The sequence below is a fragment of the Carcharhinus amblyrhynchos genome, chromosome 10, assembly GCF_965287045.1.
Source record: "Carcharhinus amblyrhynchos chromosome 10, sCarAmb.v2.hapA, whole genome shotgun sequence".
NCBI lineage: Eukaryota > Metazoa > Chordata > Chondrichthyes > Carcharhiniformes > Carcharhinidae > Carcharhinus > Carcharhinus amblyrhynchos.
The window spans coordinates 41,186,419-41,203,945 of record NC_137333.1 but is presented as its reverse complement, the minus strand read 5'-3'; the positions used below and the strand labels follow the sequence as shown (position 1 = coordinate 41,203,945).

General features: G+C 41.1%; 1 protein-coding gene across 1 annotated transcript in view; it reads left to right on the top strand.

Annotated features, from left to right (window-relative positions):
• Nucleotides 1–17,527, top strand: part of LOC145348875 (protein diaphanous homolog 3-like) — a 527,933-nt gene that overhangs the window by 24,419 nt on the left and 485,987 nt on the right. The window lies entirely within an intron of this gene.

Sequence of the window (17,527 nt, the reverse complement as noted above, 5' to 3'; positions counted from 1 at the left end):
AGAAAACTAAGCTCAGTGATCAGAGTATAATTTCTTCAAAGTTTGTACAGCCATGTGGTGGTGAGAATAAAGCACTGAATGGCCACTTGAATTGAAGATCAATCCCAATGGCAAATTCTTTTTAAGCACAGCTACAATTCAGGACAAAGCGAGGGCCTCTGAGAAATCAAAATTAAAGGAAGCTACATATAAATTATTTAAATAAGTTCAGGCTGTTTTGAGTGTTTGAAGAGAGGGGCAAATTTATGTAACCTGAGGTGTAGCAGTAGCAGGTGCTTTTGCTGAATCTTTAACTTCCATGAGACAGGTCTCTTTTGGAAAAAATGCCGAAAATAAATTCAATTTCTGCAGAAGGCAAGTATGTTTTTGGGTTTGAGGCTGTAAAAGATGGATTAACAGTTTTTGGATCCACGGTGGGCAGCGTGTTAGCACAATGGTCAGCATTACTCCTTCATGGTGCCAGGGACCTGGGTTCAATTCTGGCCTTGGGTGACTGTGGAGTTTGTACATTCTCCCCATGTCTTTTGTGAGTTTCCTCTGGGTGCTCTGGTTTCCTCCCACAGTGCAAACATGTGCAGGTTAGGTGAACTGATTGTGTTAAATTACCCCTTAGTGTCCTAAAATGCATAGGTTAGGAGGATGAACATGAATTTTAATGAAACCAGCAGGAAATGTTGCTACCATTTGGCAGGTTAGTCAGCATCTGCAGGTCTCAGATGTACACCTCTTCAATGACCTTCATGCTATTGTAACCTTTGTCTTTGTCAAATGGTCACCGTCTTGCAGAGTGTTTCCAGTGTTTTCTGTCCTTGTTCCTAATTTCCAACATCAGGAAATGCATTGCTTCTCGATTGAACATGAGTGAATTGATTGTACAAATGTTGCTTGGAGGTTAAGGTTGTATTTTTGATTGTTGAGACCTTTGCCATCTGCTGTCACAGTGAGTTAATGTATTCTCTGAAATTGTATTTACATTTAATGAACTTCTTCATCACATCTGAAGTTGTACACATTTTAAAAGCTAGGGAAAATGTTCTTGTGGGTATTACTAACCAATCATTTGCCAACCTCTAGTATGCAATTTAGGTTTTCTGATCTGCGTAGATAAAGAGTTTTGTAATTGCTATATAGGAATACTATTATTTTCTTTCATAATGCACTGTTCTACATTGCTGTTAATTTAATGTACAAAATTGTTTTTAGACATTTTAAAACATGGAAAAGAAATGCAATATTTGTTGTTACAGAAAACATGAAAGGTACATCAAGATCAACATGTATTCTATTTTCTATCTTGGGCCACCTATTAATTCCAACATGTCAGCTGAAATATTTAAAATGCATTTATGTAGAAACATGGGGGGGGCGGAAAAAAGGAGGAAGCAGCAGAAATTTGGCCCATTGAGCTTGCTCGTGCATTCAACATGATCATGGCTGATCTCTATCTCAACAAATACTCTAGTCATCTTTGAGAGGCTGACTGCGCTAGAGATCTGGGTGTCATAAAATTGTGCCGGTTTCAAAAATCGGCGCCATTTGCATTAGCTGCTTTATGCCAGATTGTATGGCATTTTCCTGCCGTAAAATTCGCCGTAAGTGCATGAAATTGGGAGTGAAAACTTGTCGGAAAAATAAGTCAGCAATTCTCCCATTTTCACGCTAGCTGTACACTTAGAAAAATCACGTAAAATTCCGCCCAGTGGGTTTCTGTAACGTCCTAACTATAGGGGGTTGTGGGTGTTTAAACAAGAAGAAAATATGTTGAACAAGTGATGCCTAATCACATTCTACTGTAAAGATTTTCTTCTGCATATTGCACCTACTGCCTGGCTGAGTATGGTCTGCACTCCACCTGCTGGGGGAACGTGATCAGCCGATAGTTGGGATGGATGCTGGAAAGCCAAAGCTTCTCAAAAGTTTCCTTCAAACTGTCGGGATAGTTTCCTTGAACAGTGTGTGACGGAACTTACGAGGGAGTGAGCTACCTTTAGATCTGGTGTTGTGTAACAAGGCAGGTAGAATTAGGGATCTTATTGTGAGGGATCCTCTTGGGACAAGCAATCATTGCATGGTTGAGTTTTTGATGCAGATGGAGGATGAGAAAGTAGGGTCCCGAACCTGTGTCCTCTGTTTGAACAGAGGGGAGTACAATAGGATGAGAGAGGAATTGGCAAATGTAGATTGGGGGCGCAGATTGGCCGGTAGGATGGCTGAGGAACAGTGGAGGATTTTTAAGATCTTTTTCGGTACTCGGCAGAAATATATTCCGATGGTAAAGAAGAGATAACCAGCTGTGGTCATCGAAGGAAATAAAGGAGAGTATTAAATTAAAAGCTGATGCGTTCGGAGTGGCTAAAAGTAGTGGGCGATTAGAAGATTGGGAAAGATTTAAAAATCAAAGAATGACTAAGAAGTTGATAAAGAAAGGAAAGATAGACTATGAAGCTAAACTAGCACTAAATATAAAAAAGGACAGTAAGAGTTTTTACAAATATATAAAGAAGAGGAGGCTGGCTAGAGTGAATGTTGGACCCTTAGAGGATGAGAGGGGGGATTTAGCGGTGGGAGATGAGGAAATGGCTGAGGCCTTAAATAAGTTTTTTGCCTCGGTCTTCACGGAGGAGGACACGAATAGTTTGCTGGATATTAAAGATAGAAGGATGGTAGGAGTTGAGGCCTGAATGCAATTTCTGTCACTAGAGAGAGAGGTAGTGCTTGATAAACTAATGGGACTGAAGGTGGACAAGTCCCCAGGACCGGACGGAATGCATCCCAGGGTTCTGAAGGAAATGGCAGAGGTGATAGTGGATGCCTTAGTAGTTATTTACCAAAATTCGCTGGATTTCGGGGAAGTGCCGGAAAATTGGAAAACGGCTAAATGGACTGGGTCTGTATGCATTGGAGTTTAGTAGGATGAGGGGGAATCTTATAGAGACGTATAAGATAATGAAAGGGATGGATAGGGTAGAGGTAGAGAGATTCTTCCCGCTTAGAAAGGATAGCAGGACTAGAGGGCACAGCCTCAAGATAAGTGGGGGGGGACAGTTTAGATCGGAGTTGAGGAGGAACTTCTTCACTCAAAGGGTGGTGATTCTCTGGAATTCTCTGCCCATTGAAGTGGCGGAGGCTACCTTGCTGAATATATTTAAGTCACAGGCAGATAGGTTTTTGACAGACAAGGGAATTAAGGGTTATGGGGAGAAAGCGGGAAAGTGGAACTGATCCACTTCAGATCAGCCATGATCTTATTGAATGGCGGGGAAGGCTCGAAGGGCTAGATGGCCTACTCCTGCTCCTATTTCTTATGTTCTTATTTTCTTAGTTTCAGCAACAGGTTAAGCATGCTATTTCTTGATGCTACTATGGAGTGGTTACAGCATCCACCAATATGATGCTGCTGCCAGTCCAGAAAGACATACATCCCACCATGCAATTGAGTAACGTACTGTATGAATTTGTGCAGGTGCAATGTCAAGTTGCAAATGCTTCAACATTGTCTTTTCAACTGATGTGCTCGGCTCCCCCATCATTGTGGATCACCTCCTCTGGTTAATTGTCTAATTGCCCATTTCCATTCATGATTGGATGTAGTAGGATTGCAGAGCTTAGCTCTGGCCTGTTTGTTGTGGGATCACTCAGCTCTGTCTAATGCATGCTGTTTCTGCTATTTGGAATGCAAGTATACCTGTGTTGTCGGTCCACCAGGTTGCCACCTGATTTTTAGGTTTGCTTGGTGCTATCCCTAGCATGCCCGTCTCCATTTTTCATTGAACCAGGGTTGATCACCCAGCTTGACGGCTATGGTATAACAGGAGGTATCTTGGGTTGAATACAATTCTGCTGTTGCTGATGGTCGACACTGCCTCGTGGATGCCAAGTTTTGAGGTGTTCCTTCTGTTCAATATCTATCCCACTTACCGTGGTGGTAGTGCCACGCAACACAATGAAAACTATCTGAGGTGTGAAGACAAGACATTGTCTCCATGAGCTGTTGTTTTCAAGCAGAGGTGGATCCCCTCCCTCTGAAAACTAACACTGAAATTCCTAAAGAGGAGTACCTCGCCCTATAATCTGTGAAAAGTATGTGTGAAGTGGCGTGACCTGCTTTTCAGCACCTTCCAGTAGTTAAAGGAAAAAATAATCTGACACTCATTCTAAAATCAAGACGTAACAATTTATTTATCTAACAGTGGTGAAATTACCTAAACTATTAACAAACCGAATAAATCCCTTCTAACTATTAACTATTTCTGAATAAAACAAGATTCTAATGGTATGCTGTTCAAATAAATATAATTCTCATTCTTCAACAAAAATAAAACTTAGTCACTCTGTCTAAATTAGAACCAGGTTTTGTCTTCAGGAATATTCTGGGCTTTCACTGTTGGAACTTCTTTTTTCTTTGGTACCTTTGCTATCTAGATGGTGCTTTCTCTCAAGACATAGATGAAACTGAGAGCCAGCAATTTTTCTCTTGAGAGTTGAGAGCTGTTCACTCTGGCAAGTGACAGTTGCTGTCTTCTCTTTCTTCCATTGCCCCCTTCTTTTATACCAGTGATGAAATATCAATATTTCCCGCAATAGGATTGGTTCTCGGTGGTCAAAACCATCAGATTTAAATTTAATATGCTTTTGTATCGTAGTGCTCGATTCAAATTGGCTAAATTCAAAAGCCTCTTGTCTTGGTAAAAACTGCTGCTTGGCCTTTCAATACTAATGTTTCAACTTGGGCTCTCTGTCCTTGCATTTTAAATCTCTAAGCACAGAAAAGACACCACCTTTTAATGGGACCACAATGCTTTCCCTAGCATTTTACAATTTTACAAACACCAATTTTTAACTTCCTACGTCCCATCTACAATTAGACTATCCAACTTTGTAACACTGTGGAGTGGTCACTTCTATCAATATTGCCATGGACAGATGCATGTGCGATGGGTAGATTGGTGAGGATGAGATTCAGGTATCCATTTTGTTGGTGTCCTCATCTCCTGCTGCACACTGAGCCAGCTCATTTGAAAATGGTGCAACCGAACTACTCTTGGTGATGGACATTGGAAATGCCTCACTCAGATTACGTTCTGTGTCTTTGCCATTTTCCTTTTGGTGTCCAATATGGAGGAGTACTGATTCGTCAGTCGATTTGGGGGTGGGCGGCAGCGGGTGGTAATCAGCAGGGTATTTCCTTGCCTGTGTTTGACGTGCTGTAAAACTTCATGACATGTGGAATCCAGGGCAACTCCCTTTGGATACTATTCTAAAATGCTGCCACTTCTGCTGAGTCTGTCTTAACAGACAGGGCACACCCAGTGATGATGATGGTGGTTCCTGGAGTATTGTCTGTAATGTATAATTTGAGTGTGGCTCTCAGCCTGTTGCTTGACAAGCCTGTGGGACAGCTCTTCCAATTTTGGCATGCCCTTGATGTTAAGGAGGACTTTGAAAAGTTGACAGGGCTAGGTGTGCCCTAACCCTGATGCCTAGGTCAATGCTTTGTGGTCCATTTGCTTCAATTTCTTTTGGACTTTGTCGGAGTTTGATATAACTGAGCGGTTTGCAAGGCCATTTCAGCAGGCATTTAAAAGTCAGCCAGATTGCGACGAGTCTGGAATCGCATGTCGGCCAGACCAGGAAGGACAGGGGATTTCGTTCCAGAAAGGGCATTAGTGAACCAGTTGGGTTTTTACAATAATCCATGATGGTTTCATGATCCCTGTTACTGACACTAAATTTTGATTCCAGATTTATTGATTGAATTTAAATTCTACCACCTGTCGTGGTAGGATTTTGCAATGTTTTGAGAAATGTTCTTGCATTTGGATCATATATCACCACCTTTTCCTCCTGATTTGATCAAAAATAACCTGTTGGATAAGCAACTACAGATAGCTAAGATTTATGTATTAGTAATTTAGAAGCTATGAATACAAGTTTTTTCAACTGCTGTAGTTCACCTTTAAAGAAATACAATGTATTAATTGTGTTGAAATAACAAGCAGCTGATAATACCATACATTTAAATGAATATTATATTCCTAAACTGTACTCCGAAGAAACCAATACGAATTTCAAATGAAAAGAATTGGCCTTTGTTAAATCTGGTTTGGGTTTTATTTTGCAAATAATAGATGACATGACAGCAGGATGTAATTGAAGATGGCTAGCTATTCTTACAGGGCACTCCAGTGGCTCTAAAGTGCTTTGGGATGTCCCGACAATTTAATTTGACACTTGTATTCCTTTGTGAAATGTAGATTCTCCTATTTCAATCCTAAATGTAGTTTCTGTTTCAATAATAATCAGTTTCCCAACAGTCCATTATAGAGCACTGAACTGATCAGGAATAGTACTTTCAAATGGAGAATTGTTGAATAGACATTGGTCATTTATATTGATAGCCATTTGGAGGAGAGAAGCCCTATAATGTGTGTACAGACTATCATGATGCTCTGTGGCCAGATTTTCTGTTTTGAGTTGCATTTTTTTGTGATTCTAACTTGAAGTATGCACACTTGATCTCCAATTATGTCCCACTGACTTATTAAAATTTTCCCTTTACAAAATGATCAGATTCGTAAACATGTTGTTTGATACCAGTTTAGTACATTTTAGTTTTGTTTGAAAGGCAAATGCCTTCAGCTCTCCTTTGATCAGAATGCAAAGAGGAGAGCTTAGTGAGGAGAGAGGTGTGTAAAGACTGAGAGTTCAGCGGTGCAGAAATTTAGATAAATAGAAAACAGGAGCAGGAGGAAGCCATTTGATCCTTCAATCAGTATCATTCAGTATGATCATGGCTGTAAAGAGTGAGACATCCATGCAGAGAGAGCGTGTAAAGAGTGTGATTTCAGTGAAGAAGGCAGCCATATTGCATTTTATGAATCCCAGGGAGAGAGGTCCTGTTAGAAAGTGAGAGATGGATTGCTGAAGTTTGTGTGCTGGTACATCCTAGCTCTATACAATGGAGCTTTGCCTTCAGTCATCTTGGAGCCCCTTGCCACTGCATCGTGGTCTTGCTCTGTCAAGCTTGTGAGGTAGCTGGTGTGTACCCCACGTTACAAGAACTCGTGCACAGGCATCCTCCACCCTTTTAAAATGGAATTCAGGACCTGAAACATGACTTGATGGACGACCCCAACTGCGACAGACCGAACAGTGTTCTGCTATTGTTGCCAAGGAGCTCAGATGTTTTGACATTGATATCGCTGACTTAAATAAGTCCCAACGGGTAGGAGAAGACCAGCTCAAGGACACTGGCAGGTCACACCTTCTTCTAGAAAAGTAAACACGAAGATGATGATCATCTACACAGGGTTGTCTTTGCCATTAAAAATGATCTAGTTGGCCATCTCAGAGACTCCCCTTGTTAGATAAATGAATGGCTCATGATCCTTGATGTCGTCATATACCAGAATGAGTGTGCTATCGTCCTCCACATATGCCCCAATACTGGAAGCTACAGATGATTCCAAAGAAAAATTTTACTGCAGCCTCGAGCATTCTTTGGTCCATGTCCCAATGGCCTGACCATCTGAATCAGCTGGGTGAGAATTGCGCAGAATAGCACATTCCAAAGGCATTCAGTTGAAGGTTCGAGAGTCTGATGCCAGGAGGCTGTGGCCCTTTGTTATGACACTGGCTGCTGTAAATCTGGATTTAAAGGTCCAGCCACTTCCAAGCCAGGCACACGTTAGGTTTGTCATGGAAGTGGTAAGAATACATTGGCAGGATTGGTGGTCAGGCACTAAAGGTTGGACTTTTCTGCGTAAGATTACCACTCCGGAGGATATACCACTATTGGATCTGCTGCTCTTGTCCTTCTGAGTGATAGAAGTGATGGATTTGGGAATTGTTAAACAACTCTGAGTTGCAGCACTGCATCTAGGAGATGCAACACACAGCTGCCGTTGTTTGTTTGTGATGGAGAGAATGCAACTTTAATATGGTGGATGTGATGCCAATCAAGTGGCAGTTTAGTTCTGCATGGAGTTGAGCTGCTTTAATGTTGCTGAAACTGCACTCATCCAGGAAACTGGATGGGGCACACTAGTTAGCACTGCTGCCTCACAGCACCAGGGATCTGGGTTTGATTCCCAGTTTGGGTCACTGTCTGCGTGGGTTTTCTCTGGATGCTCCGGTTTCCTCCCACAGTTTGAAAGATGTGTTGGTTGGTGCATTGACCCAAACAGGTGCCAGAGTGTGGCTACGAGGGGAATTTTACAGTAATTTCATTGCAGTGTTAATGTAAGCCTTATTTTTGCCTAATAAATAATAAAACCTGTGCCTTGGAGATGATGTGGGTATGCCGGCGAAAGCTTGTGAGTCTATTATCAAATAAATCGGTTGGACTAAAACCTGGTGTTGTCAGACTTTTTACCTTGGAGATGATGGACAGGGTCCAAGGAGTGGGGGTGAGTTATTCCTAATCTCTGACCTGTTTTTCTCACTATAATATTTATGTTACTAGTTCAGTTTCTAGTCAAAGGTAACTCCCCTGGATGTTGGATGGAGTGAGGCCACTGAGTGTTAAGTATTAGATTTTCCCTTGTCGCAGATGGTCATTGCCAAGCAGCTGTGTGGTGCAAACGCTACTTGACAGTTAGAAACTCAGGCTCTAATGTTGTCCAGGTCTTGCAGCTTTTGGACATGGATTGAATCTGAGGTGTTGCAAATGGTACTGAAGATTGCAAATAATTCTTCAGCTATGTCTTTTGCATCAGTGGCCAATTGGAGACCAAAATGTAACTTATATGTGGAGGCAGAAGATGTGCCCATGGCTCTTGATGCATACTTATATCTGTTTTCACAATGCAGACATTTTAGTTAAGGAAGAGTGTGGAGCGTTGAATGGAATGGACAGAGTGGGAAAGGAAATCTTAAATGGCTTAGAATTCTTGTAGTATTGTTTTGTGGAATGCATTAATGATATAGACTTAAATGCAAGTGGCATGATTCAAAAGATTGCAGGTAGTATCAAAATTGGCCACCTAGTGATAGTGTGGAAGAAAGCTGTAGATCACATGAACAGTTCAACAGGCATACATAAAAGTATAAATGGAATTCAATGTAGAAAAATGGGAGGCAATGCGTTTTGAGATGAGAAACAAAGAAGGGAGACATACAATAGATGTTTGATTACTGAGATATACAAGGAGCAGAGGGACCTTGGACTGCACAGCTACAGATCCCTGAAGGTTCGACAGGTTGTAAATATAATTTAGAAAGCATGTGGGATACTTTCCTTTATTGAGAAAGGCATAGAGTATAAGAATTGGAAGTGTATGCTGGTGCTGTATAAAACATTAATCAGATACCATAGAAGTACTGTGTACACAGTAGAAGAGCAATTTCTTCATAAGAGGGTACCAAGAATGAAGAATTTTAGCTGTGGCCAAGATTGGATAGGCTGGGGTTTCCCTTTTGAATGGAAGAGGCTGAGTGGAGATTTCTTTGAAATATATAAAATTGAGGGGGTCTAGAGTGGTATTATTTTATGTAACAGATATATTGTAATTACAAAAGGGTATTTTTTTTTCACTGTAGGGGTGTGGAATTCACTGACTCAATGGCTGATGCAGGCAGAAACTCCCATCACATTTAAGTATCATTTGGATGTATACTTGAAACATCAGAACCTGCAAGACCAGATATTTTATTTTTTGATCTATCAGTTTGAGAAGAACTATTAACGTAACAAGTGCTCACTGACAAATACATCAAAATAATTCCAATTTTGTCTCCAAGTCTCCTCCCTCAGTCCAGACAAAATCCAATATCTTACTACATTCAGGATCTTCCACCTAATTGGCAAAGCTAACGATGAGCAGGTGTGTGATGCAATTCATAATATTCACATTCAACTCTAGCAGATGATACTAATAACTTAAAGCAAACATTTGATTTTTCTCTTGCACTGTTCATAATCTGACCTCTTAAGTTATCAGGTAACAGAAAGCCACCTGTCGATATTTGTGTTAGCCTATGGAGAATATCACGCATTTCCAACTTCTTTCCTGCTTAATTCTATGGAACCCAGCCACAATGTTCATTTACTGAACATACCAATTTGCTGCACCAGATTGTATTCAAATTACTGTGCAGCTGGTTTTAGTCAATGTTGCAATTAAAGCAAAATTAGAATGATTTACACAAAATATTCATAAGTGTCATGTCCATAATAAATGAGATCATAAACTGTTTAAATCAATCTATACTTCCTCTTCTTTTAAAAATTGATTTTGCTGGACCAAAAACATGGTTGCAGTGGGTCACGTGATTTTCAAGTTAGCTGTAGTTCTTGAAACTTCCAACGGTAATTACAAGACAAAGATCACCTTTCAGCTTTGTGAAATCTTGTATCTAACACTGCATGGATCTATTATTCAACTCAACAAGGAAACAGAAGGTGGCTGTATCCTCAGTCTGACGAAGAGAAAGGGAGTCCTCAAAACTCATTATACTTAGAGGTGCTAATAGCCACTGTCTGAAGTGAACAATGGATTGTGACAGAGACATAAAACTGATTGTTAACCTGAAAGTGACTCCTCAATGGGCAACACATGACCTAGGTGTCTTTTGGCATTTGGAAAGTTTTCATGTTGTCTTGTTGGACTCCCTGCAGTCTAGAGTGAACATTTAGCCTGTCAACACTCAAGCAAGATTCCAGGCTGACAACAAAAACCTCCTTGAATCCTGGTTCTCTGGCAGATTCCTGTCATTCCCTGTCGAGTGGACCAAGTCTCTAAATACCAATTTCATTTTGCTGTGTCATCACCAATCTTGAAGGAATTCAGCAAGTCCTGGTTTCAGCTGAACCCACCTGTATTTTAATTATTTTGTGAAGAAACACTCATTGGACTCTGACAATCTGCATATCTTTAGGGTGTTTTCTATGTTTCTATGTTATTTTAAGTTACTCCTTGTAATTCTCTTCGTTGTCCCATCTCCCTCTTTCCCATCTCCCATTTGTGTGCGTATGTGTCCACTATCCCTCCAGACTAGAATGTCTGTCTGGGTAACCAACACTTCTGATTTAAACGTAGGGTTTGCTGAGTCACTTTCAAATTGACTTCTTGAACAGAAGGTTCGAGGGGAAATGCCAGAGTCTATTTCAAAAATTAAAAAATCTCTGCTTATAGACAAGTGGAGAGGAAAGTAAGAGTTCAATTTGCCCCTCTATATCCATAACACCAGAGGTAAGGGCACAGACAAAAATCACACCCCCAGATTAAAAAACACTAATTAGCTATGTCTGCTCAAGAATATCGTTCAGCCAGCGATTGTGTAGTAGAATTTTCCTAGGTGCATAGTATCTGTAGTGCTTAACATTAATAAGCTATTTGTGCTTATTTAATATTGCACTAGTTCAAAATATCAAGATGAAGGAAGTTCCTTTTTCTCAAGATGTCTAAAATTAGCCAGCTGCTTTGGGTAGTCCAGTGACTAGGGCAAGATATAAGCACTTTAAAACAACTTGCAAATTTTGCAACTTGCAAGTAAATGCAGGTTTTTGCTATTATGGAGAAAAGTTAGACACCCCCCCCCCCCCCCCCCCCCTCAAAAAAAAGTGTTGTGAAGACAAGGGTTCAAGCCTTGGTCAGGTAGGAACTTTGAGAAGTTGCATTTGATGGGCAAGAAGAAAAGACATTAGTCGACAAGATATTTGATTTGTTATTAAAGCTGAGGAGGGTGTGGGGCCAGTGGTGGTGTAAGCAAGAGCAGATAGTTGATACTGGAAGTCATTGGTCATTTGCTGTCAGGGTGATTCTGGAATAACAATCTAATTTGGCAGATAAAAATGTGGCTTGATATCACTTGACATGGTCAAGTAAAATCTTGATGGATCGCTAAAATAATTGTGTACCAGATAAATTCAGCTTTGGACACAGGGAGTAAAGATGGAGACCAGACCAGACCAGGGGAACTACTAAGGTGGGAGAGTACAATGACTTTACTGGGAACAAAGATCCCGTATGTAGAGGAGAGGGAATAGGTAAGTAGATTGATAGTTGCAAAAAAAAAAGGTGAATGATAGGCCAAAGATCACATTCTTAGTATGAATGTGCAGTTTTACATGACTTGGGAGTAGAGATTTTCTCAATTCGGGCATGGCTAGAGGATGAATATGATGAGCATTACAAGTGGTTGGTGATGACTTGCACTGAGAGATCATGGGAGAAAGGCAACCTGGGTTGATGAGGCCAATGACTAAATATGGGCAAGTAAGTCATAAGGAAGGAGTGGTTTGAGGAGAGCAGTAAAGTTAGTAGTACAACAAGCAAAGTGAATCAAGATAGAGATTCAAGTCAAATGAAGACTCCATCAATGTTGTGGCTGAGGGAGGACAGCTCAGTGGTCTGAGAGAGAGGCATTTAAACAAAGAGGATTTTAAACCGAGGGCTTAATTAATGGTAGGGCATTGGGGAGAGTTACAGAACAAAGAGATCTAGGGATACATGTTCAAATCTCCTTGAAAATGGAGTTACAGGTGGACAGCGGTGAAGAAGGCAATCAGCATGCTTCGTTTCATCGGTCAGAACATTGAATACAGGAGTTGAGATGTCTTGTTAAAGTTGTACAAGACATTGGTAAGGCCACACTTGGAATACTGTGTGCAATTCTGGTCACCCTATTATAGAAAGGATATTATTAAACTAGAAAGGGTGCAGAAAAGATTTATTAGGATGCTACTAGGACTTGATGGATTGAGTTATAAGGAGAGGCTGAATAGACTGAGACTTTTTTCTTTGGAGCGTAGGAGGCTGAGGGGTGACCTTATACTAGACCTTATACAAGTCTATAAAATAATGAGGGGCATAGATTAGCTAGATAGTCAATATTTTTCCCTAAAGGTAGGGGAGTCTAAAACTAGAGGGCATAGGTTTAAGGTGAGAAGGGAGAGATACAAAAATGTCCACAGGGGCAATTTTTTTTTCACACAGTGTGCTGAGTGTCTAGAATAAGCTGCCAGAGGTGATAGCAGAGATGGGTACAATTTTGTCTTTTAAAAAGCATTTAGATAGTTACATGGGGACAATGGATATAGAGGGATATGGGCCAAATGTAGGCAATTGGGATTAATTTAGGGAGTTTTTTAAAAAAAAAAGGACGGCATGGACAAGTTGGCCGAAGGGCCCGTTTCCATGCTGTAAACCTCTATGACTCTGACTAAATGCATTTGCACGCATTTTGTCTTCCTTTTTTCGGGAAGAAAAAGAAGTCCTCACTGTAATCCAGGTTAGAATACTGACTCTTCCATTGTAGCTGGTTTGAAAACAGGTTTTGTTTAGTTTATCACAATGCACTAACAGACCAAACCAAAATCCTTCATTTTTGCAACAACGTAGCCTGATACTGACTTTCAGCTTCATACTGATCTGGTCAGATTACCTAATTGACTTGACAATTGATGCAAAAGAAGGCCACATTTTTCCCATTTCAGATAGAATACTACCCTAATCCTCAGTCAAATCCTGCTACTCACCCAACTCAAAAGCCATTTTTTTGGTTTGAGATTATTATTATTATTATTATTATTGCTCACAGGAAGTCATGCCATATACTGCCAAATGCTATTCAAAAAACAATACATTTTCAGGGTCATTGATTTGTAGCATTTGAATAAGACAACCTGTAGCTTATTTTCAAAACACTGCTGATATTTTGAGGATAATTTTTGTGATTTATGTCCATATCTGGCAATTTAAATTCACACTTTAATAACAGTCTAGTGACTTAACTATGTAATTTATTCTATCACAAACTGTTTCAAATCGCCAAAGGAACAGAGCTCCAGGTTGCAAATAGAATATGTCACAGTGCTGCAGAGTGAAAGGAGACATTAAGGCTGAAAGGAAACATTAAGTATGAACATTAGGAATTGTGGCTCCAGAGGAAGAACCAGGCTCAGTGGCAGTATGATGGAATGCTGGAAGAAACCGTCTTAATGTTTGGGAGCATGGAGAATTTACCAGGGTCTGAAAATAGTAGGTGCAATAAAGAGTGAAGATAGAATCCAGGAGTATGATGAGGTCCATGAAAGCAGTGCAGTTTGGCAGTGATGGGAGAGTGGATTTGCAACATGTCAGCAATGACGTGATTGTAATATGGAGTGGGAGGTTTGAAGAGATGGTCTGCAAGGAATGGGATGATGAGATTGGACATGCAGAAAGTGTTCATGGGGCGCCATTGAAGATTGCACCATGTTGGGGAAAGGGAGGATAGGGGAAGAAATGGTCAAATTTGTGGTTTGGGAAAACAAGTCCACAGCATTGGGAGGGTGGAATAAAAGCAGGAACTGGGGATGATACAAAGACTTAGGAAAAAAAAATAGTGGTGTGCTAAGTAGGATGGAGCATCAAGGAGTAGAGTCAGATGACCCAAAAAAACAAGACTTTGTTATTTGTGCGGATTGCTAGGTATTTTCAATAAAGTGCCACCGACATCTTCCTGCACACTTTTTTTCCAATGTAATTATCCTTGCTGTGACATTGTGGTGTTGACTTTCCTAATAAGCGACTGACACTTGTCCCTCCACGCCCATACCCAATTTATGCAATTAAAAGGCTATTTACCCAGTAGGGTTCTTTTTATTCACTTGGACCAGTAATGCCTCAGGGAGGGAAGTAGAAGTACATGCAAACATATGAATTAGGAGCAGTAGGCTATTCAGCCCCTCAGACCTGCTCTAACATTTGGATAAGATCATGGTGGATCTGATCGTGTCCTCTTCTACTTTCCTGTCAACCACTGCTTTTTGTAACTTTGACTTCCTTGTCAACCAAGGATCTATCTGATTGAATATTTTTTGTGCTCAATAAGTCAGCTTCCACTGCTCCCTGGAGAAGAGAATTTCAAACTGAAAACACTGAGAACATTTCTCTTGTTTTAAAATTCCTGGTTAACTATGTGATGCAAAGAGCATTGGAGCCTGTACCATTGCTACCCATAATTGCAGACTGCAACATGTATGTCAAAGTGCATGTTAGCAGAGTATCTTGGACGTTGAGGGAACTTGATGCCCACAGCTTAGGGCATGAACCCCCTTCTGTCTGGGGTGATTCAAGACCTGCCTCCCTGTCCTACCTGTGGTGAAAGTCATCGTATTGTGGTTGAAATTTGCCTTTGGGCAGAGCACTCAAGATGCTGGTCAGGGTTACAAGGGTTGCTAAGGGTTCAGTGGGGGTAGCTGACTGGAGAAAGAGATGGAAAGGAAATTGAGCTACCAAGGGCCATATTTTCTCAACCCCCTCCAAATACCCTTTCTCTCTGCAACCTAACAAGCTACAATAATAAAAAAAAAGACAGTGGATGCTGGAATCTGCAAAACAGGAAATGCTGGAAAATCTCAGCAGATCTGACAGCATCTATGAAGAGGGAAGAGATCTAATGTTTCAAGTTTGATGACCCTGGACTTGAACCACGGTTTGCACAGCACAAGAAAAGAATTCTCAATATGAGAAATTGTAACTGGGTGGTAAAGGTGATAGCCCTGAACCTGAATCACTCGCACCAAAACTGACACAATTTTATTGAGTCACGTTATTTTGTCTCTTCCTTCACTTCAGACTACTTGAAAAGTTTGTTGTTAATGAAAAATGAACAGTTTATTTATTAGTCAAAGTAAGCCTTACATTAACACTGCAATGGAATTACTGTGAAATTCCCCTAGTTGCCACACTTCGACACCTGTTCGGGTCAATGCACCTAACCATAAATATGACATATTTCGTTAAATACGGAACTGTTCAATTAAAAACAGCGCCAAATATGTTCGACGTTGACATTAAATGGACAGTGAGGTGAAATGGTGTCATGAGCTGTGGATGTGCACATTTAAATTTCCAAAACACTTTAACTTAATGTAGTTCCTGTGAAATGTGCAAAGCACATGTCAAAGTTTGTCAATTTTGTAGAAAGTCATAGAATCCCAACAGGCTGAATGGCCTCCTTCTGCACTATTGAACCTCCACTGGCAAAAATCCCACCCCACCCCTATCCCTGTAAACCCCTGTACTTAATTTACTAATTTCTCTGAGCATAGCCAATCAACCTAACCTGCACATTTTTGGACTGGGGGAGGGAACTCGAGCACCTGGAGGAAACCCATGCAGTGACGGAGAGAGCATGCAAACTCCACACAGATGATCATCCAACGCTGGAATTGAACTTGGGTCCTTGGTTCTGTGAGACAGTAGAGCTAACTGCTGTGCCACCATGCTGTTAACAATGTCCTCCCTGCGTACAAGTAAATACAGTTGACATACATAACGAATAACAGACTCCAGAATTTGGGCAAACTATTTGGCCTCCCACTCCCAGTGCAGTACTCAAGGTATGTTGCATACTCAGAGGGTCCTTGCGCATGAGTCGCAAAAACCCAGCCTGCAGGTGCAGCAGGTGGTCAGGAAGGCAAATGGGATGCTGGCCTTCAGAGCGAGGGGGATTGAATATAAAAGTAGGGAGGTCTTGCTGCAGCTGTATAGGGCATTGGTGAGGCTGCAGCTGGAGTACTGTGTGCAGTTTTGGTCGCCGCGCTTACGCAAGGATATTTTGGCCTTGGAGGGAGTGCAGAGGAGGTTTACTAGGCTGATACTGGAGTTGAGGGGGTTGAGCTATGAGGAGAGGCTGAATAAACTGGGCTTGTACTCGTTAGAGTTTAGAAGAATGAGGGGCGATCTCATTGAGACATATAAGATGATGAATGGGATGGATAGGATAGAGGTGGAGAGACTCTTCCCGCTCAGAAAGGACAGTAGGACTAGGGGGCACAGCCTCAAGATAAAGGGGGGGCGGTTTAGAACGGAGTTGAGGAGGAACTTCTTCACTCAAAGGGTGGTGAATCTCTGGAATTCTCTGCCCGTTGAAGTGGTGGAGGCTACCTCGCTAAATATTTTTAAGACGCGGGTTGATGGGTTTTTGATAAGCGAGGGGATTAAGAGTTATGGGGAGAGGGCGGGAATGTGGAACTGAGCCACGACAGATCAGCCATGATCTTATTGAATGGCGGGGCAGGCTCGAAGGGCTAGATGGCCTACTCCTGCTCCTATTTCTTATGTTCTTAAGTGCCACCTTTTGGATGAGATGTTAAGCCAAGGCTTTGGCTTGCTCTTGGGTTGGATATAAAAGATGCCATGGCACTATTTTGAAGAAAAGAAAAGAGGAGTTACGCCTGGTTTCCTGCCTCTCATCCTCAAATTAACACATCAAAAACAGGTTATCTGGCCTTGGTTGAGAGCTTGCTATATGCACATTGACTCCCTGTTTCCTGCATTATAAAATACTGCTTTTTACTATTTCCTACGTTATTATTTGATGTGTAATGTATAGACTGTGGTTTGTTGATTTTCACTGGGACCATTACATGGCCTAAAGCTAACTAGAATTCTAGTCAGGTTCAGCTTTATCTGCTACTTGCTAGTTGACAGTAGATAATCTTGAGATAGTTTAAGATTTCTGTTACGTTTACAAAAGTAAATAAAAATTCACATAAGACCTTGCTTAGAAGTATAAAAATCTATTTGAATTCTGA